At 37.7% G+C, this 22,628-nt stretch overlaps 2 protein-coding genes across 4 annotated transcripts in view; both read left to right on the top strand.

The window, feature by feature from the left end:
* LOC121380625 (putative ammonium transporter 1) overlaps nucleotides 1-22,628 on the top strand; it is a 212,124-nt gene that overhangs the window by 109,024 nt on the left and 80,472 nt on the right. The window lies entirely within an intron of this gene.
* The window catches only part of LOC121380626, a 10,241-nt gene continuing 6,214 nt past the window's right edge, over nucleotides 18,602-22,628 (top strand). The window contains exon 1 of one of the 2 annotated variants that reach the window (XM_041509529.1): nucleotides 18,602-18,798. The gene's annotated coding sequence lies outside the window, so the exon portion shown is untranslated. Of the gene's footprint in view, nucleotides 18,799-22,218; nucleotides 22,327-22,628 lie in introns of those variants that run through there. The other variant, XM_041509530.1, reaches the window with a different exon arrangement.

The raw sequence follows: 22,628 nt of genomic DNA, 5'->3' as shown, positions 1-22,628 counted from the left end.
GTGTGTGTAGACAATGTATTCGCAATCGTAATCGATTACTTTCATTTATCTTGTAATCGTAATCGTGACATTCTAAAGTAATCGTAATCGTAATCGATTACTTTTGTCAAGTATTCGCCCAAATATATATATATATATATATATATATATATATATATATATATATATATGTATGTGTGTGTGTGTGTGTGTGTGTGTGTGTGTGTGTGTGTGTGTGTGTGTGTGTGTGTGTGTGTGCGTGCGCCCCCACCTTTTGGCACCTTCCTACGCCTATTATTACTGGGATCGAACTGGTCGCCCAGGGGCCTCCCACGGTAATCTTGAGCCTACCTACGGCATTTTCTGTTTAAAGGTTATTCAGCTGTATGTATATGTAGACATACTTCAAGTGTACATAGGGGCGGGATTTAGCTCAGTATCAGTGCTCGCTTGAGGTGCCTACGTCGCAGGATCGAATCACCTCGGTGGATCCATTCAGCTGACTGTTTGTTTTTTTTGTAGTTACTTACCATTTGTGATACCCAATAGCCAATGTGTATTTTTGTGCTGGGGTGTCGTTCACCACAACTGGACAAAGGTCGTATTTTTTCTTTCCTGTCTGTGGAAAAGTGCATATAAAAGATCCCTTGCTGCATTAGGTTAAATGTAGCGGGTTTCCTCTGTTGACTACGAGTCATAATTACCAAATGTTTGACATCCAATCGCCGATGATTAATTAATCAATGTGTACACCAGGTGTAGGTATAGATAATGTACACCAGGTGTAGGTATAGATAATATACATCAGGTGTAGGTATAGATAATGTACACCAGGTGTAGGTATAGATAATATACATCAGGTGTAGGTATAGATAATGTACACCAGGTGTAGGTATAGATAATGTACACCAGGTGTAGGTATAGATAATGTACACCAGGTGTAGGTATAGATAATGTACACCAGGTGTAGGTATAGATAATGTACACCAGGTGTAGGTATAGATAATGTACACCAGGTGTAGGTATAGATAATGTACACCAGGTGTAGGTATAGATAATGTACACCAGGTGTAGGTATAGATAATGTACACCAGGTGTAGGTATAGATAATGTACACCAGGTGTAGGTATAGATAATGTACACCAGGTGTAGGTATAGATAATGTACACCAGGTGTAGGTATAGATAATATACACCAGGTGTAGGTATAGATAATGTACACCAGGTGTAGGTATAGATAATGTACACCAGGTGTAGGTATAGATAATGTACACCAGGTGTAGGTATAGATAATGTACACCAGGTGTAGGTATAGATAATGTACACCAGGTGTAGGTATAGATAATGTACACCAGGTGTAGGTATAGATAATGTACACCAGGTGTAGGTATAGATAATGTACACCAGGTGTAGGTATAGATAATGTACACCAGGTGTAGGTATAGATAATGTACACCAGGTGTAGGTATAGATAATGTACACCAGGTGTAGGTATAGATAATGTACACCAGGTGTAGGTATAGATAATGTACACCAGGTGTAGGTATAGATAATGTACACCAGGTGTAGGTATAGATAATGTACACCAGGTGTAGGTATAGATAATGTACACCAGGTGTAGGTATAGATAATGTACACCAGGTGTAGGTATAGATAATGTACACCAGGTGTAGGTATAGATAATGTACACCAGGTGTAGGTATAGATAATGTACACCAGGTGTAGGTATAGATAATGTACACCAGGTGTAGGTATAGATAATGTACACCAGGTGTAGGTATAGATAATGTACACCAGGTGTAGGTATAGATAATGTACACCAGGTGTAGGTATAGATAATGTACACCAGGTGTAGGTATAGATAATGTACACCAGGTGTAGGTATAGATAATGTACACCAGGTGTAGGTATAGATAATGTACACCAGGTGTAGGTATAGATAATATACATCAGGTGAATACATTTTGCCGTCATCGAGGGGCTTTTCCGACAGCAGTGATTTTTATCTAGTAGCACAAAAGTGCCGTCGGTGATGCTTACGACCTCCGGCAATTTATATCTCAACGACTGCAATTGCTGTCGGTGACGTTGTTAAGTTCGAACCATGTTGTTAGATATTAGTTAACATCTTTTTTTCCTTCATTCATTAAAATATCTCGCTCCAGTCAGTGCACTACGATTGGTGCATCAAAGGCTGCGGTATGTGCTATCCTCTCTGTGGGATGGTGCATATACAAGATCCCTTGCTACTAATGACAAAATATAGCGAATTTTCTCTTTAAGTCTATATATCAAAATTACCAAATGTTTGACATCCAATAGCCGATGATTAATAAGACAATGTTCTCTAGTGGTATCGTTAAACAAAACAAACGTTCAATCACATATCACAATTACTGTTACCAGCGCGTGCGATAATATTAAATCAGTCGACCAGCCATCTGACTAATGCTCATCCAACCCCCTGCAATTAAACAAATTAGTCCAGGAGCCAGGTCGATTTATCTATGTCGGAGAGTCAGGAAGGTTTGAATATTGATTCTTATGTAAAAATATGTGTAGATTTCAGATCTGCAACTCTTATTTGTCTAAACCTGTACGTTAATTGCGAATTTGCATATTTTTAATAGTACGTCAAAGTCAATTTGTGTTCGACCTGCTGCTACCCAAAAGCAATAGTCCACGGAACAGACACCAAATTTCAGTAATATACTGTAAATGACACAGATCATTGGTTTCTTTTATTTATTTCCAATAATATTGATCAATAATGTTCATTTTATGACTTTGGTTTATAGATATATCCATTACACATCAAGTAGGGGTGCTTCCTGATTCAAATTTTAGGGGAAGGTCCATAATTTAACGAAAGGGGGAGATGATTAGGTGACGGTTACGTCCACATTTTGGGGCATGGTTTGTTAGAAATGGGTACCAATGCTTACTGGGATCTGTACAGGGTATGGTGTATGGTGGGGATGGGTGCGGTTTATAGTGAGGGTAGGTACCCATGCAAAAGTGACCTTTAAATGTCATTTTGGGGGTCATTTACGGTCATTTAGGGTCAAATTAGGGAAAATTAAGTTTTTACATTTTTCACAACTTTGAGGGTAGGGCTTTTTACAAATATGCTACATAAGGTTCACTCTTCATAGATATTATTACATTAAATCATTACACTGTACAAGCATACTATGGGGAATCTTGGTATTAAAATCAATTTATCTCGAAACAATGTGTTTACAAGTATCTAAAACATGTCTTTTAAAACATTAATGGTACCCATGCTTATTGAGATCTGTCCAGGGTAAGGTTTATTGTAAGGGTAGGTACCCACGCTAAATTGACCTTTATTGAGATCTATGTAGAGTATGGTTTATGGTAAAGGTAGGTACTCATGCCATTTTGACCTTTAGGGTGTCATTTTAGAAGCTAGTTGGGGTCAAAATCGAAATGTTTAAATTTTATTTTATTAAATGTATCTAATTGGTCAGTTTAATTTGCATGTTAACTGAGAAATCTGGAATAAAAAATGCATTATTTTACAATATTAATTTCGTGCAGTACATTCTTCTAGATACTGTATGTAACTTGGAAATCTGGAACGAAAAATGCATTTATTTTACAACACTAATTTCGTGCGATATATTCTTCCAGATACTGTATGTACATAACTGGCTCTACAATTCATACAAACTGACAGGCTATTATAATTTGCATTGGTATAGCAGTTATAAAAAAAAAAAACCTGTGCGTTAGCTGGGAATGTGCATATTTTTAATGGTATGTCAAAAGACAAAGACGTACTCACTAATGTAGTACTCACAATGCCTCAGTCACAAATGCACCGCTCGCCGTGCGGTGGGGTTTAAGCGTACGGCGCCCTGGCGTCCGCGACATCGAGAAAGAATCGTAGGGTTCTCCCAAAAATCTTTGCCATGGTCACATTAGATATGGCGTGTTTACGGGGACCCTACGGGCTGACACATCAAATCTTAAGGACATCGTAAGGGCATCGTAAGTGGACCTTACGGCCACCGTGAAGTCACCGTCGATGTCCGTACGTTGTCCCGACATCGTAGGGGTATCGGGTGGCCTCCCTGCGATGTCTCCAGATACCGCAAGGTCACCTCAAGGCCGCCGCAAGGTCACCTCAAGGCCGCAAGGTGCCCCTGTCTGCGGTGGGTTTCTAATTTTAAAAATCGTACGGTCTTCAAAAAATTATAATTCCGCATTAAAAGTTTCCGATGACCCTACGATGCCACAAAATCGGCCAAAAACTCAACGATGTCCATAAGATGTCACTGATGCCCGTAGGATATTCGTAGGAAATCGTCAAAAACACACATCGTACGGACATCTTACACACTTACAATACATTTGTGACTGAGGCATAAATTGATTCAACCTGAATAAAGTCAAATGATATTTTTAAGTTAACTAATTGTTCCAAAGATGCTTATGAATAAAAATACGAAATATAAATTTATATATTTTTTGTTTAAACTTTTGTTTTGGAGTAGAATGAAATCAAATATTCTTCATATAATATTATTGGGAATTTAAACGGATCCCATCTGTCTTTCTAAATGACTAGGCAAATACAATTTCAGACACGTTTGGTTAGAAATGGGGACACATGCTTAATGCTATATAGTGTAAGGTTTACAAAGAGGGTAGGTAGGTACCCCGTCATGTTAAGATCATTTAAAGTCATTTGGCACAAATTAAGGAAAATTATTATTATTATTATTATTATTATTATTATTATAACAACACAGATGTTCTAAAATACTTCCATCTAGCAAGGATGCCACCCAGTTATATGAGCGAAGACCTATATCCAACCATACATATTGGTACATGTAAAGATTCTACAAATTGATTTTTGGGGAAGGATGTGTCACACATTTTTAATTCCAGATTCCCCTAAGTTTATATGAATATTGCAATATATACTGATCAATTAGTCATAATCAAAAGAACACTTTTTAGAAAAGACTTACTCTCATAAATATTAAAACAATGTAACCAAAATATTGATTTTACTTGCACTGACATCTAAAATCATCCCTAAAGTGACCTTTAAATGTCACAGTTGTGTGCAAACCTACCTTCACCGTAAATCTTGCCTTAAACAGATCTCATACAGGTAACATTTTGCGTGGATACCTACCTTCACCATAAATCTTGCCTTAAACAGATCTCATACAGGTAACATTTTGCGTGGATACCTACCTTCACCATAAATCTTGCCTTAAACAGATCTCATACAGGTAACATTTTGCGTGAATACCTACCTTCACCATAAATCTTGCCTTAAACAGATCTCATACAGGTAACATTTTGCGTGGATACCTACCTTCACCATAAATCTTGCCTTAAACAGATCTCATACAGGTAACATTTTGCGTGGATACCTACCTTCACCATAAATCTTGCCTTAAACAGATCTCATACAGGTAACATTTGCGTGGATACCTACCTTCACCATAAATCTTGCCTTAAACAGATCTCATACAGGTAACATTTTGCGTGGATACCTACCTTCACCATAAATCTTGCCTTAAACAGATCTCATACAGGTAACATTTTGCGTGGATACCTACCTTCACCATAAATCTTGCCTTAAACAGATCTCATACAGGTAACATTTTGCGTGGATACCTACCTTCACCATAAATCTTGCCTTAAACAGATCTCATACAGGTAAAATTTTGCGTGGATACCTACCTTCACCATAAATCTTGCCTTAAACAGATCTCATACAGGTAACATTTTGCGTGGATACCTACCTTCACCATAAATCTTGCCTTAAACAGATCTCATACAGGTAACATTTTGCGTGGATACCTACCTTCACCATAAACCTTGCCTTAAACATATCTCATACAGGTAACATTTTGCGTGGATACCTACCTTCACCATAAATCTTGCCTTAAACAGATCTCATACAGGTAACATTTTGCGTGGATACCTACCTTCACCATAAACCTTGCCTTAAACATATCTCATACAGGTAACATTTTGCGTGGATACCTACCTTCACCATAAATCTTGCCTTAAACAGATCTCATACAGGTAACATTTTGCGTGGATACCTACCTTCACCATAAATCTTGCCTTAAACAGATCTCATACAGGTAACATTTTGCGTGGATACCTACCTTCACCATAAACCTTGCCTTAAACATATCTCATACAGGTAACATTTTGCGTGGATACCTACCTTCACCATAAATCTTGCCTTAAACATATCTCATACAGGTAACATTTTGCGTGGATACCTACCTTCACCATAAATCTTGCCTTAAACAGATCTCATACAGGTAACATTTTGCGTGGATACCTACCTTCACCATAAACCTTGCCTTAAACATATCTCATACAGGTAACATTTTGCGTGGATACCTACCTTCACCATAAATCTTGCCTTAAACAGATCTCATACAGGTAACATTTTGCGTGGATACCTACCTTCACCATAAATCTTGCCTTAAACAGATCTCATACAGGTAACATTTTGCGTGGATACCTACCTTCACCATAAATCTTGCCTTAAACAGATCTCATACAGGTAACATTTTGCGTGGATACCTACCTTCACCATAAATCTTGCCTTAAACAGATCTCATACAGGTAACATTTTGCGTGGATACCTACCTTCACCATAAATCTTGCCTTAAACAGATCTCATACAGGTAACATTTTGCGTGGATACCTACCTTCACCATAAACCTTGCCTTAAACATATCTCATACAGGTAACATTTTGCGTGGATACCTACCTTCACCATAAATCTTGCCTTAAACAGATCTCATACAGGTAACATTTTGCGTGGATACCTACCTTCACCATAAACCTTGCCTTAAACAGATCTCATACAGGTAACATTTGCGTGGATACCTACCCTCACCATAAATCTTACTCTGTATAAACATCAATAAGCATGGGTACCCATTTCTAATAAACCTACCATTAATTGTTTTTAAACATGTTTTAGACATTAGTACACACATAATTTCGAGATCAGTTGATTTTTATATCATGTTTCCCTATAGTTTACATGCAAATTGTAATATATAATGATCCATTATAATCATATTTATAAAAAGCGAACTTTAAATAGCATATTTGTAAAAAGCTCTACCCGGAAAGATAAGGAAAATGTAAAAAAACAACCTTAATTTTTCCTAATATGACCCTAAATGACCTTAAATGACCCCAAAATAATCCTTAAGGATGGGTACCTCCCCTCGCCATAAACTGTACCTACACTCACCATGTAAAGACCTCTCTAAGCATGGGTACACATTGCTAATAAATCATGCCCAAAATGTGGACATAACCCATTCAGAAATTATCCCCTTTGATTAAATTCTGGATCTGCCCCAGAAAGACATAATTTCGAGATAAGTTGATTTTTATATCAAGTTTCCCTATATTTTGCATGTAAATTGTAATATATAATGATCCAATATAATCATATTTATGAAAAGCGAACTTTAGGTAGCATATTTGTAAATAGGCTTACCCACAAGATAGGGAAATGTAAAAAAAACTTAACTTCCACTAATTTCACCCTAAATTACCTAAAATGACCCCAAAATGACATTTAAAGGTTACCTTTGTGTGGGAACCTTCTCTCACCGTAAATCGCACCTACCCTCACCATAAACCATACTCTGTACAGACCTCAGTAATTGGTACCCATTTCTAACAAACCATGCCCCAAAATGTGGACGTAATCTTTTCCTAAACATCTCCCCGTTTCGTCAAATTATGGATCTGCCACTGAAATTTCAATCAGGAAGCACCCTACTAGATATGTAATGGATATATCTATAAACCAAAGTTATAATATGACCATTATTGATCAATATTATTGGAAATAATTAAAAGAAACCAATGTGTCATTTACAGCATATTATATATTCAGAAATAATTACCTTCATGTGACCTTGAAAGTGTAGGTAAAATTGACCAATTATGAAACTCCAGCAAATCAAAATTGAAAGTTTGGACATTAAGCATCACAAAAACATTTTAAAAGAATTTACTCTCTCCTATAACTGAAATTTGGAGTCTGTCCTGTGGACTGTTGTTTTGGGGTAGCAGCAGATTGAACACAAATACCATTAAAAGTATGCAAATGCCCAATTAACGTACAGGTTTAGACAAGTAAGAGTTGCAGATCTGAAATCTACACATGTTTTTACATAAGAATCAATGTTCAAACCTTACTGACTCTCCGACATAAATAAATCGATCTGGCTCCTGGACTAAATCTCTACGGTAGAAAACAGAAACCAAAAACAAACATGCTGTGGAAAAACACAATCGACTATAGTCCACAGAAAAAGACACACGCCCCTCAAAAAAACAAAACAAAAAAAACAAACAAATAATAGTAATAATAATAATAACAATATTTAAAAAAAATAATAATAATAATAAATAATAAAACAAAATAAAACAAAATAAAACAAAACGGCCGCGGAGATGATTAAAGGGACAGACACAAACAAGAGTTTGTGACGTTAAAATACCCTTAAAAATAGACTAAAACGCGACTCAATAACCGTTAATTCTCAGACGCACGTGCTTTTTTTAAAATATAAAAATGCATTTTGTGATATTAGAAACACCAGGATGACCAGAAACACTTCCGTTCTACGGAAATGGATAGTCTGAACAATAAAATATAAGTAATTTTTCATTTTAGTGATCATAAACGGCTCTGATAGTGAGAAATATGCCTTAGTGTTTAAGAACTAGGGTGTCTCCCTTTAACGTTGCTCATGTCAACTAACGATTCAAGAACGCCCGTCGCGGCTGCACTCCACAAACAGCCCGAGCCGTGTAATGTATGTACAGGTTTTCAAAATAATACGCTGAATTGATTTGTCAGTGACGGTAAAGCTACGTCAACACTATAGCAGTCTGTATGTGTGTGCATCTTTTCAGGTAATCATGCTTGACAAGAAATGATTTTAAGGTTGAAATCCCCACAAAGACTGACTCACTCTTAAACACATATCTAACCCGTTAGGTATCACACCACTGTTACAGCCAATCGGGGCGTGTAGGTGTTGAATGTATACTGAAGAACGAAAGAAACGCAAATTGTAATTTAGTTTTCGTGAATTTATTTTAAATCATTATGTACGTTAGGTCTCCTGAATCACCCTCCATATTTGGTGAGGGGACCATCTGGGTCATAATCAAAATCAGGGTGGACATTCTGATTCCGGGAATAAGTGAGGAATTTCACTGTATGTACAAAATTAACATGGTAAAAAAGTAGCCAAAAATTAGGTGTAGGGGAAATTAATATATTATATTATTTTACACACAAAATGAAGCTTGTAGTTTCCCCTATAAAATAAAATATAGACGTTTTAGATTGGATAATTTTGAAAGCCAACAGAGATCAAATTATGACGTCATGAGAGTACCTTTACATTACGACCCCCAAAATTGTAATGGACCCTCAAAAGCTCAGAATAAAGATAGTCATTGTTTATTTTTCTGAAAGAAGACATCCTAGGTAACTTTTTAAAACCATAACCTTTGAAAAAGGTAACACCTCCCCCCCCCCCCTCCCTCCCCACACACACACACAAACACAAAAATTACTAGATTTTCGGAGAGAAGTCAGAAACTCCGCAAAACTTGCAACAATCGTTGCATTTGGTAAATTTCATCATCTACCAATGCTAAAGTTCAAAGGGATATCTGAAAAACGTTTCTGACCTTGATGGTCGGATACGGGGGTCGAAGGTTATCAAGGTGCTATTTTTATCAGAATGACACATCGTAAATAGTTGTCCATACCATAGGCAATTCACAATATTTAACAATATATCTTTACGGGACACAGTGGCTAATCCAGAAAATCCATTGGGGTGAGGTGGGTTGGGGGTGGGGAGGTAATGACATGTGGCCGAAAGCCACAGACGTTCCCTAAGGGATTTCTCGTATTCTCCAACGTAAAAACAAATAAAAAAATAATATAATATAATATAATATTATTTGTTTATTTGTTTTTACGTTGGAGAATACGAGAAATCCCTTAGGGAACGTCTGTGGCTTTATATATAACTGTTGCAAAATTTAGGGGGGGGGGGGGGGGGGCGGGCTACTCTCCCCATCTTAGATCCGCCACTGGGATATCTGAAAAATGTTCATGGCGTTAGCTGAACCTGCTAGTTGGATATGGGCTCAAAGGTTATCAAGCTGCAACACCATATGTTTTCATAAGAATGACAAAACATCCTACATTTTGTCAAAACCATAATATTTAATAATACATTTGTCTGCATATTCAACTCATTGACGGGACACAGTGGCTGAAAAAGCAATCAAACGGATTTCATTGTCAGGTTATGCAAAGTTAAAAGAGGGTCAACTTTTATAATCATGGTGTATAACAGGCTGATTTCTGCATCTAGAAATGAATGCCATATCATTTCATTTCAATTTATGTTCGTGCTTATATTCAGTTAAGATTCCAGCACGCTACCCTGGGCACACACCTCACAGTGAGTTAGTTGTTAATTGTTAGTGGTTAGTGAGAGAAAAGAGGGTGTAGTGACCTTAGACCTACCCACTGAGCCTTTAAGAATTCGCTCTGGCTTGGGGCCGGTACCGGGCTGCGAACCCTGTACCTACCAGCCTGTAGTCCGATGGTTTAACCACTGCGCTACCGAGACCGGTTCAAGATTATCAATTGTCACCCTACTAAAGATAACTCTTAAAGGGTTTTAGAAAACACGAGTAGTCTTTCTTTACGACATTTTAAATTATACGATGTATTTGTTGCACAGATTCTTGAGTTACATTATTGTGCTATTCTCAAGTTTGTTATAATTATTTTTAGCAAAACTGTTAATAGTGTTGACTTTAGAAGTTGGATATGAACAACGTTTTGATTAACGATAACTACATAACCAACCTGCAAATTAATAATTATATATATTGATACTACATCCCTATGTACAATGGGTTTACAACAATAAATAAATAGAAAGAGATAGATGATAGAGAGAAAGGGAGGGGAAAGAAGAAGAAAATTAACCATAAATATAATATTCTACAAAATACTTTCAAAGGAGAATTATATATTCTAGAATGATATTTTTAAAAAGTTCATATTTACTCCCAAGTACACATTATTAATAGTGTTTCTGCTGTTTCTACCTTATATTTAGTAGGACATATTTCCAATCTATTGAAAATGCATGCTTCTTATTTATTTATTTATTTAATAAATTAATTATTTAAGTTGTTTAGTCTTCACGAAGACACTGGTAAACTAACAGAAGAAGACACTGGTAAACTAACAGAAGAAGACACTGGTAAACTAACAGAAGAAGACTGTCCCGACACTGGTAAACTAACAGAAGAAGACACTGGTAAACTAACAGAAGAAGACTGTCCCGACACTGGTAAACTAACAGAAGAAGACACTGGTAAACTAACAGAAGAAGACACTGGTAAACTAACAGAAGAAGACACTGGTAAACTAACAGAAGAAGACACTGGTAAACTAACAGAAGAAGACACTGGTAAACTAACAGAAGAAGACACTGGTAAACTAACAGAAGAAGACACTGGTAAACTAACAGAAGAAGACACTGGTAAACTAACAGAAGAAGACTGTCCCGACACTGGTAAACTAACAGAAGAAGACACTGGTAAACTAACAGAAGAAGACACTGGTAAACTAACAGAAGAAGACACTGGTAAACTAACAGAAGAAGACACTGGTAAACTAACAGAAGAAGACACTGGTAAACTAACAGAAGAAGACACTGGTAAACTAACAGAAGAAGACACTGGTAAACTAACAGAAGAAGACTGTCCCGACACTGGTAAACTAACAGAAGAAGACACTGGTAAACTAACAGAAGAAGACACTGGTAAACTAACAGAAGAAGACTGTCCCGACACTGGTAAACTAACAGAAGAAGACACTGGTAAACTAACAGAAGAAGACACTGGTAAACTAACAGAAGAAGACTGTCCCGACACTGGTAAACTAACAGAAGAAGACACTGGTAAACTAACAGAAGAAGACACTGGTAAACTAACAGAAGAAGACACTGGTAAACTAACAGAAGAAGACACTGGTAAACTAACAGAAGAAGACTGTCCCGACACTGGTAAACTAACAGAAGAAGACACTGGTAAACTAACAGAAGAAGACACTGGTAAACTAACAGAAGAAGACACTGGTAAACTAACAGAAGAAGACACTGGTAAACTAACAGAAGAAGACTGTCCCGACACTGGTAAACTAACAGAAGAAGACACTGGTAAACTAACAGAAGAAGACACTGGTAAACTAACAGAAGAAGACTGTCCCGACACTGGTAAACTAACAGAAGAAGACACTGGTAAACTAACAGAAGAAGACACTGGTAAACTAACAGAAGAAGACACTGGTAAACTAACAGAAGAAGACACTGGTAAACTAACAGAAGAAGACACTGGTAAACTAACAGAAGAAGACACTGGTAAACTAACAGAAGAAGACACTGGTAAACTAACAGAAGAAGACACTGGTAAACTAACAGAAGAAGACTGTCCCGACACTGGTAAACTAACAGAAGAAGACACTGGTAAACTAACAGAAGAAGACACTGGTAAACTAACAGAAGAAGACACTGGTAAACTAACAGAAGAAGACACTGGTAAACTAACAGAAGAAGACACTGGTAAACTAACAGAAGAAGACACTGGTAAACTAACAGAAGAAGACACTGGTAAACTAACAGAAGAAGACACTGGTAAACTAACAGAAGAAGACACTGGTAAACTAACAGAAGAAGACACTGGTAAACTACACTGGTAAACTAACAGAAGAAGACACTGGTAAACTAACAGAAGAAGACACTGGTAAACTAACAGAAGAAGACACTGGTAAACTAACAGAAGAAGACACTGGTAAACTAACAGAAGAAGACACTGGTAAACTAACAGAAGAAGACACTGGTAAACTAACAGAAGAAGACACTGGTAAACTAACAGAAGAAGACACTGGTAAACTAACAGAAGAAGACTGTCCCGACACTGGTAAACTAACAGAAGAAGACACTGGTAAACTAACAGAAGAAGACACTGGTAAACTAACAGAAGAAGACACTGGTAAACTAACAGAAGAAGACACTGGTAAACTAACAGAAGAAGACACTGGTAAACTAACAGAAGAAGACACTGGTAAACTAACAGAAGAAGACACTGGTAAACTAACAGAAGAAGACACTGGTAAACTAACAGAAGAAGACACTGGTAAACTAACAGAAGAAGACACTGGTAAACTAACAGAAGAAGACACTGGTAAACTAACAGAAGAAGACACTGGTAAACTAACAGAAGAAGACACTGGTAAACTAACAGAAGAAGACACTGGTAAACTAACAGAAGAAGACACTGGTAAGCTAACAGAAGAAGACACTGGTAAGCTAACAGAAGAAGACACTGGTAAACTAACAGAAGAAGACACTGGTAAACTAACAGAAGAAGACACTGGTAAACTAACAGAAGAAGACACTGGTAAACTAACAGAAGAAGACACTGGTAAACTAACAGAAGAAGACACTGGTAAACTAACAGAAGAAGACACTGGTAAGCTAACAGAAGAAGACACTGGTAAGCTAACAGAAGAAGACACTGGTAAGCTAACAGAAGAAGACACTGGTAAGCTAACAGAAGAAGACACTGGTAAGCTAACAGAAGAAGACACTGGTAAACTAACAGAAGAAGACACTGGTAAACTAACAGAAGAAGACACTGGTAAACTAACAGAAGAAGACACTGGTAAACTAACAGAAGAAGACACTGGTAAACTAACAGAAGAAGACACTGGTAAACTAACAGAAGAAGACACTGGTAAGTAACAGAAGAAGACACTGGTAAACTAACAGAAGAAGACACTGGTAAACTAACAGAAGAAGACACTGGTAAACTAACAGAAGAAGACACTGGTAAGCTAACAGAAGAAGACACTGGTAAACTAACAGAAGAAGACACTGGTAAACTAACAGAAGAAGACACTGGTAAGCTAACAGAAGAAGACACTGGTAAACTAACAGAAGAAGACACTGGTAAACTAACAGAAGAAGACACTGGTAAACTAACAGAAGAAGACACTGGTAAACTAACAGAAGAAGACACTGGTAAGCTAACAGAAGAAGACACTGGTAAGCTAACAGAAGAAGACACTGGTAAACTAACAGAAGAAGACACTGGTAAACTAACAGAAGAAGACACTGGTAAGCTAACAGAAGAAGACACTGGTAAGCTAACAGAAGAAGACACTGGTAAGCTAACAGAAGAAGACACTGGTAAACTAACAGAAGAAGACACTGGTAAACTAACAGAAGAAGACACTGGTAAACTAACAGAAGAAGACACTGGTAAACTAACAGAAGAAGACACTGGTAAACTAACAGAAGAAGACACTGGTAAGCTAACAGAAGAAGACACTGGTAAACTAACAGAAGAAGACACTGGTAAGCTAACAGAAGAAGACACTGGTAAACTAACAGAAGAAGACACTGGTAAACTAACAGAAGAAGACACTGGTAAACTAACAGAAGAAGACACTGGTAAACTAACAGAAGAAGACACTGGTAAACTAACAGAAGAAGACACTGGTAAGCTAACAGAAGAAGACACTGGTAAACTAACAGAAGAAGACACTGGTAAACTAACAGAAGAAGACACTGGTAAGCTAACAGAAGAAGACACTGGTAAACTAACAGAAGAAGACACTGGTAAACTAACAGAAGAAGACACTGGTAAACTAACAGAAGAAGACACTGGTAAACTAACAGAAGAAGACACTGGTAAGCTAACAGAAGAAGACACTGGTAAACTAACAGAAGAAGACACTGGTAAGCTAACAGAAGAAGACACTGGTAAACTAACAGAAGAAGACACTGGTAAACTAACAGAAGAAGACACTGGTAAACTAACAGAAGAAGACACTGGTAAGCTAACAGAAGAAGACACTGGTAAACTAACAGAAGAAGACACTGGTAAACTAACAGAAGAAGACACTGGTAAACTAACAGAAGAAGACACTGGTAAACTAACAGAAGAAGACACTGGTAAGCTAACAGAAGAAGACACTGGTAAACTAACAGAAGAAGACACTGGTAAGCTAACAGAAGAAGACACTGGTAAACTAACAGAAGAAGACACTGGTAAGCTAACAGAAGAAGACACTGGTAAACTAACAGAAGAAGACACTGGTAAACTAACAGAAGAAGACACTGGTAAACTAACAGAAGAAGACACTGGTAAACTAACAGAAGAAGACACTGGTAAACTAACAGAAGAAGACACTGGTAAGCTAACAGAAGAAGACACTGGTAAACTAACAGAAGAAGACTGTCCCGAACCGTGTAGTACGTTATCGGGAATAAGTGTCATTAAAAATTGAAAACATTTCGTGCTTAATTAACTTAAAGTTCAAACACGTTATCCTGGGTATTAAACTCTCTTATGTGAGGTACGTATCGAAAACAGGGGTAAATGTTTAATTGTTGATGTTCTATGACAGAGAATTAGGTGTAGTTGTAGTTAAAATCAACGCGTGTTAGAGCATATATAATTTCGTCGGACGTGAATGTTAATTTTTGGAAGATCCGTGATTGTAATTATTATAGTATGTAGATTACAACAACAAAAAATATGGTTCATTATTATTATTATTATTATTATTATTATTATTATTATTATTATTATTATGGTGAGCATACTATATTACCTAGCCTCTATATTTATATATGTGCATTTCAACTAAAAGGTTTCACTCAGTATTCAAATCATCATCCGACTCATCACCATCAAGGACAAATGTGTGTCTTTCAGAACCCCCACCCCCCACCCCCCCCCCCCCCCACGATATTTTGCATTTTAGGATATACCTTAGAAAATATGTTTGATATAGGAACGCTGAAAAATTATTTAGTAGTTTCCAAAATGGTCACGATGGCTGCCATGAAATCCAGAGTAGGTGTCAGAATTGAGCATATTTATTGTTATTTACACACGTAATTACATCGATTCACACTACTAATCTATTTTGCTTGATATTCTATACATTAACTTTGTTCTGAATATTTATTGTAGTCTTTCTTCGGGTTTCACTTTATCTGTCTTGCTTTATGTTTTGCGTATTTACTTTCTTTCAAATATTTGTAGTAATAGTAGTCGCCTATAATGTTATAATATTTGTAATTAGGAGAGGGCCTCGTACGTTGAATAACTTGTGCCCAATCCTTTTGTATATTATATGCAATAAAATATGTTCCATTACACATCTTTTAGGGTTACTGCTTAATGCCAATTGTAGGGGCACATCCAAGATATAAGACACATACAGTTATAGCAACAGTAGCCAAGATACTCAATATCTGTATAGCTATGGGATGCTTTTGACACTGAAAATGCGTTTCAATATCTAGATGCTCATGTAATGTTTTAAAGTCTAGGAACTGATAGGTGTCTTTCATTGTCCATGTTCCTTTGGGTGCTATGACAAAATGGTTTCGTTCATAGGTAGAGGCAGAAACACATGTTAGACCACTGGGGAGGCAATAAATAAACTAATGCAACTTTACGCGCTTTAACCAGACCAGCATCCACAAAACACGGAAAGTGCTTTTTAACTTAAATAGAGCATGCAAGAAAAGCAGTGTACTATAATTGCCATTACCAACTAAATGAACACATGTCTTGCCTTGGAATAACACAGAGAGCTAGAAAGTTAAAGTTTGTTTTCTTTAACGGCACCTGGTTTAGACAGGAAAAAAACATTCAGAACTTGCGTCCACCGGAAGGATTCAATACTTCGACTCAAACACCTCAGTGGAGTACTCTATGGACTGAGCTAGATCCCCCCCCCCCCCCCCCCCCCCCCCCCCCCACCGAGTTAGAAGTCAGTGGGAACAATTCGGCCGGAGGCCATTAATACATGTTGAAAATTCCATTGATGTTGCTACAAGAAATGGTGTGGAAAGGTTTCAAGTCTATACCGTTACGCAGAGACATGCCAGTATGTCATACAGGCCAACCCTTTTGTGATATACTGTGACAGGTTGAAGGGTCAAAACGTATGTACTATTAACTGTTTAAATATTTTTTATATTTAATGGATTATGTCTTGCAGCAAGATGCCATTCATAAAGTACGTACGTCCAGGAGGTGTTGGGGGTGGGAGTTGGGGGTGAGGTGCTATGGGTGGACGGGGATGTCGGGCATTACACGCGAAGAGTGTAGAGAGGGAGGGTGTTCATTGACTGAGTACATACGCCACAATTAATTATTTTACTGGTGTACCATTAATCTAATCCATGATATGATATCCGATGTACTTTTCAGCATGGACGATAAATATAAACCTGTATGTGGGGGTTCGGTGGGGTAATGGTCACATGTATAAAAGGTGTACATGGAGGAGGGGTGGTAAAACAAACACTGATTGTGTGCGTACATATTTTATGGATGGCCCCCAATTAGTAGTCTGAAAGACCTACTACCCATCTCACAGTGACAAGATGGCGCATATCTCTCCGCATATTTACTTGCGCTTTAGTGAACGCCCACAATGTACACACTACTAGAGAGCTGTATGCACCCCCTACTTTTGAGAGACATAGAACAGCCCCTTTTGACAGAAACTGTGCAAACGTCGTGGTGGATTTAACCAAAATTAATGTGACATAATATCTGGTAGTTATAACTCTAAACATTTCACTTCTACTGTTTCAAATTCCTATAACATCCCCTAACAACAACAAAACAAACAAGTATTCATGTTTTAATGTAGTTTATATGGTGTCGCTTCTTTTAATATGCTACATGCCAATATTTTACAGACATTATACAGTGACATCTTGTTTCACACAGCGCCTTGAAAAGATTTATACTGGTGACTTTTGGTGACCTCAAAATGACCTTAATATTCATCAGAGAAAATGGAACCATGTATTGTTTTGAATCTGTATACAATAGTGATTATAAATATCATTGGTTCAAAAACTTAACATGCAATTCTCACGGGACCTATTACAACTACATAGCATTCGCCTGAGACATTGTAAGATCGAATCACCTTTGATTGTTCCCCCTCTCAACAAGTGTTCCACGACTGGTGTATCAACGGCCTTGGCATGTGCTGTCTTGTCTGTCCCATGCTACTAATGGGAAAATGTCGCGTGTTTCCTCTGAAGACTACGAGTCAAAATTACAAAATGTTTGACATCCAACGGCCTATGATTAATAAATCAATATGCTCTAGTGGTATCATTAAACAAAATCAACTTTAACTATCTGACTTAAAACTGGCGACTTAAGCTCTACGTCACCATGACTGACTGACGATTATAGCTTTATCTCGCAAATCTTTTATTTCTGGTTACACCACTCACATGCTTCACTGCTTTCTGAAGCCCATGGACGCCATATCTAATTGTATCAATCAAACTTGAATAACCGCATTTAATGCTAAGATGTATCATGTTTCCGATGGCTTCAGGTGACTGGTGTTAATGTTTGAATCATGCACGACCCCAGGGGACCAACTTGTCACATGTTCCCAGCTATGTTCTTTATACAGTCGTAAGCAGCACGCTATCTCAGTTTTTATAACTCTAAAAGCCTGCACTGAGACTTGAACTAGTGACAACTCGTATGGTATTCATGATCTAAAATCACAAACGCCAGGCCATGTCCAGATAATTACTTGTATTGCAGGGAAGTGGAAGAGGAAATTAAAAAAGAAGGACACAGCATCAAAAAACCTGTAAGTACAATCACACTAATTATTTTTAATTTAAAGCTGCATTCTCTTCTTCCATCTGATGATATAACTTCCAAATGCAAATTGCAAACACAACTGCGGTTTTAATAAACCTGTATATGCGACAAAATAGTGTTAAAGGGAAAACGAAGTATATTTTATTTAACGACACACTCAAAACATTTTATTGCAGTTAAATGACGTCGGACATATTGTTAAGGAACACATAAAATAATGAGAGAGGAATGAGCTACTTTTGTCGAGGGATCTGTTGTAGGCAGCATCCTACAGACAGGATACTATACCATCTTGCAAATTGCAAGCACAACTGCTGTTTTAATAAACTCGTATATTCACGTCTTTAACGTATACGACAAATTATCTTATGCTTTAAAAAATATATATATATTGCCATAAAGAATACCTGAGAAAACATTCCACATATCGATTGTTCATGGATTAACACGAATTCTGCCTTTAAATAGTCTGACCAATTATTCTGTAATTAGGGTTTCTTACTTGAAAAAGAATATTCTATGCAAATTATTGTGCGCATTCAAACATCCTTTACAAAAGCTGTAAAAAAAATAAAAATTGGTGCATATACTGTCGCACGTTACAAAGTGGCAGTCCTCCTTCAGACGGAGTTGGAGCCATATATTGTAGTCAAGATCAGCTCTCCTCTGTAGACACATCACCTCACATACCCTTAAGAGTTCAGATATGGACTGGATATGCTAATGACTGATTGTTATGCATTTTATTGCTTCTATCATATATTTCAAAAGTTTTATATTGTGTGTGTGTATTACTGACGTATAGACGAACGCATAGTATCGTGAATTTTCTCTAAAACAAACGCCAGTCGGGCAATAATAATGGAAACTCACTATTGGAACACATACTACTCTGAACAAGCCGTGATGTTTTACACAGACTGTCACAAATACAGGACGACACACACCACAGTCTTCGGTATATACCTACTAGTGTTGTACGACTGGCATATATATACATACACATATATACACATGTATATGTATGTGTATGTATATGTATATGTATATGTATATGTATATGTATATGTATATGTATATGTATATGTGTGCTAGTCGTACAACACTAGTAGATGTTGAACAAATACACCTGGAGGTGCACTCATGATGGATTGGAAGGAAATGGTTTATTTAACGACGCACTCAACACGTTATATTTACGGTTATAAGGACATATGGTTAAGGATCACACATATATTGAGGGAGGAAACCCGCTGTCGCCACGTCATGGGCTACTCTTTTCGATCCCACAGACAGGATAGTACATACCACGGCTCTTTGATGCACCAGCCGTGGTGCACTGGCTGGAGCGAGAAATAGGCCAATGGGCCCACTGACGGGGATCGATCTCAAACCAACCGCGCATCAAGCGAGCGTTTTACCACTTGGCTACGTCTCACCCCTCATGATGGATTGGAGCCGGTAAGGGTTTTTATTTCCTTCTAACTAGAATGTTATGCTTATATATAACTAAGGTTCAAGTACGCTGTTCCTGCCGTACTCCTCGGCTATCTGGGCCGTCTGTCCTTGACATGGATTAACTATGAGAGAGAAATGAGTGTTGTACTCAATGAGCAGTTAAAACTCACTTTAGGTTGGAGCCAGTACTAAGTTAAACTTTAAAGTTTGTTTTTATTTAATGGCACTAGGGAGAGGGTTCGGGGCTGAAGCATTTTTTTTTTATCAGACTCGACCCCACAACGCATAAATGTGTGCGCACACGCCTGTCAATGGATTTTAGAAAGCAAATGAAGGAAATATTTTTATTTAATGACGTACTCAACACATTTTATTTACGGTTATATGGCGTCAGACATGTGGAGGGGCGTGACATAGCCCAGTGGTAAAACGTTCGTTTGATGCGCGGTCGGTCTAGGATCGATCCCCGTCGGTGGACCCATTGGGCTATTTCTCGTTCCAGCCAGTGCTCCACAACTGGTGTAACAAAGCCCGTGGTATGTACTATCCTGTCTGTGGGATGGTGCATATAAAACATCCCTTGCTGCTAGTCGAAAATAGTAGCTCATGAAGTGGCGACAGGGGGTTTCCTCTCTCAATATCTGTGTGGTCCTTAACCATATGTCTGACGCCATATATCCGTGAATAAAATGTGTTGTGTGCGTCGTTAAATAAAACATTCCCTTCCTTCAGACATGTGATTAAGGACCACACAGATATTGAGAGAGGAAACCCGCTGACGCCACTTCATGGGTTACTCTTATCGATTAGCAGCTAGACATCTGTATACATCATCCCACAGACAGGATAGTACATACCACAACCTTTGTTGTTGCAGTGGCTGGAACGAGAAATAGCCACGTGAATCGATCCTAGACCGACCGCGCATCAAGTGAACGCTTTACCACTGGGCTACGTCCCGCCTCTATGGATATTAGAATTATGCCTTATCGCACCATATTATGCTTATTACAGCCTACGTTCCGTAGACACGTCGCGAGCGCTCTGTGGCATTACGTAACTACCACTCTCCTGGGTTTGACGCTTCATGTTAATGTGATAGGTCGAGAATTAGTCAAATCGATCTCCATTGCTCGTTACAAAACACAAACACTGAACGCATATTTGATTAATTTATATCGTTTATGCGTCGCTGAACCCTGAAAATCTCAATAAGGGGCACTAATCGAGTTATCTGTCCACGTGGGAGAACATGTCAAAGGTGACAGGTTTAGCTGGTGCTTACTCGCGTGTCCCCCAGCATGTATGTTATGTTATTTAGTGTGGCGTTTGGATACTTTCCAAACAACTTGCTTTATCTTGGTTGTTCTTTTGTCCATTCCTTCGTCTGTCAGTTACGGAATGGGGAAATGTTTTTTGTTACAGTGCTAATGTCTAATAAAGACCTATGTTAATCTCGATATTTGGTATATAGAGAGAATGAGATAAAAAAAATTGATAGAGACACAAATGTTAAATTATATTGATTAAAAAAATCCCTACATTTCTCACAATTAAGGTTCAAGTACGCTGTCTTGGGCACACACTTCAGCTATCTAACTGTCTCTGCAGGACAGTGGTAAAAGTGGTTAGTTGTTAATAAGAGAATAGTGGAAGTAATAGCCTTACACTTCCCGATTAAAACTCGCTAGGGATGGGAGCCGGTACCGGGATGCGAACCCAGATTCTATCAGTCTGAAAAGTCAATGATTTAACCACCACGCCACCGAGGCCTTTCCATGTAATAAGTGCAACTCTGCCTGTAAGTGCTAAACACTTATTTAATGCTAAAAACGCTATCAAGTACCCCTGACGGTGCAGCGTGCACAATATCTATTGGCAACCAGTCGGTAAATCGGCTTACAGCTTATAGAAAGTGTGTGTGTGTGTATGTGTGTGTGTGTGTGTTTTTATATTTTGCCAACAGTCTTGCACCAACAAGTCGGGGTGTACAGTACAAGGTGATAATACGCAGGTAGAAACAGGTACACACAGGTAGAGAGTAATACTACCCGAGGTATGCTATTTTACACCTACTTTATTTTATAATTGCATTTTAATTTGTTTTATAAATTTATCTATTTATTTATTTTAAAATATTTTATTTTAACTGTGCAGTTACATTGAATCGCTTGTTCTATTTGAAAATCAGAGCAGTTTTCTTTTTTTTCTATGCCTTTTACTTCTTCTTTTTCAGTTTATTTATTTATGTCAAATTCCTTGCGCGCTTATGTGTTCAAGTACGCTGTTCTGGGCACACATCTTAGCTGCCTGAATAGTGCATTAATTGTTAGTTGTTCGTGCAGTGATCTTATGCCT

The sequence above is a fragment of the Gigantopelta aegis genome, chromosome 9 (genome assembly GCF_016097555.1).
Source record: "Gigantopelta aegis isolate Gae_Host chromosome 9, Gae_host_genome, whole genome shotgun sequence".
In the NCBI taxonomy this organism is placed as follows: domain Eukaryota; kingdom Metazoa; phylum Mollusca; class Gastropoda; order Neomphalida; family Peltospiridae; genus Gigantopelta; species Gigantopelta aegis.
This window is presented reverse-complemented; position numbering and strand designations above follow the sequence as displayed.